Below are 972 nucleotides of genomic sequence, written 5' to 3'. Positions count from 1 at the left end.
TCCCCCCTGCAGAAAGGATGTGAGCAAATTGGAGAGTCCAGCAGAGGGCAACAAAACTGGTTTGGGGGCTGGGGGACATGACTTCTGAAGAGAGGCTGAGGAAACTGGGAAAAAGAAGACTGAGGGATTTTTAATAACAGCCTTCAACTACTGAAGCGGGATCCAAAGAGGACAGAGCTACCGTTCTCAGTGGCGGCAGATGGCAGAACAAGGAGCAGTGGTCTCAAGTTGCAGCAAGGGAGGCTTAGGCTGGATATTTGGAAAAAGTCTCTCACTAGGAGGGAGGTGAAGCACTGGACCAGGTTCCCCAGAGAGATGGTGGAGTCTCCATCCTCGGAAGTTTGTAAGACCCAGCTTGACAAAGCCCTGGCTGGGATGATCTAGTTGGGGCTGGTCCTGCCTTGAGTATGGTGGGACCAGATATCCTCCTGAAGTCCCTTCCATCCCTCATTTTCTTCGAGTCTGATTTATTAAGAAAAGCCCGTGCCCAGCGGGCGCGATCTCCTATAACTCCAGGGCTGGTGAAGGGGAGGCGGCGCACAAACCCCCCCCCCCCCCCCCCCCGCCACAAGGGCTCAGTACGCAGGCGCGGGGCCCTCCCAGCAGCCCTCGGGACCCCAAAGGAGGGGGTTCCTCACCCAGCAACGCGCGTTTCATTCCCCCCGCGCGCCGGACCGGGCTGCTCCGCGCATGCGCCAGCTGGGCCCTGCGCATGCGCGCCTGGTACCTGTGAAAACGCCGGGCAGCCAGAGCGCCCGGCAACCTGGAGGCGGAGGTGTGCCGCGGCCCAGCCCGGCGAGGAGCGGAGCGGAGAGACGTGGAGGGACTGGCCCCGGACCACGCGCAGAGTCGCCGAGCAGGTGCGGCTGCAGAGCCGGGGTAAACGCGGCGGGGCCGGCGTGGCGTGTGCGGTTGCTATGGGAACAGGCCGCCCGGCTCCGCTCGCTGGCTTCAGAGCAGTCCCCCCCCCAC

At 62.7% G+C, this 972-nt stretch overlaps 1 protein-coding gene across 1 annotated transcript in view; it reads left to right on the top strand.

Annotated features, from left to right (window-relative positions):
- Positions 1-729: 729 nt before the first annotated feature.
- ARMC2 (armadillo repeat containing 2) overlaps positions 730-972 on the top strand; it is a 171,180-nt gene continuing 170,937 nt past the window's right edge. The window contains exon 1 of the transcript XR_001358542.2: positions 730-860. The gene's annotated coding sequence lies outside the window, so the exon portion shown is untranslated. The remainder of the gene's footprint in view (positions 861-972) is intronic.

The sequence above is a fragment of the Alligator sinensis genome, unplaced genomic scaffold (assembly GCF_000455745.1).
Source record: "Alligator sinensis unplaced genomic scaffold, ASM45574v1 scaffold962_1, whole genome shotgun sequence".
Classification (NCBI taxonomy): Eukaryota; Metazoa; Chordata; order Crocodylia; family Alligatoridae; genus Alligator; species Alligator sinensis.
Note: the sequence above shows the minus strand (reverse complement) of the source record. Positions and strands in the feature narration are given on the sequence as shown.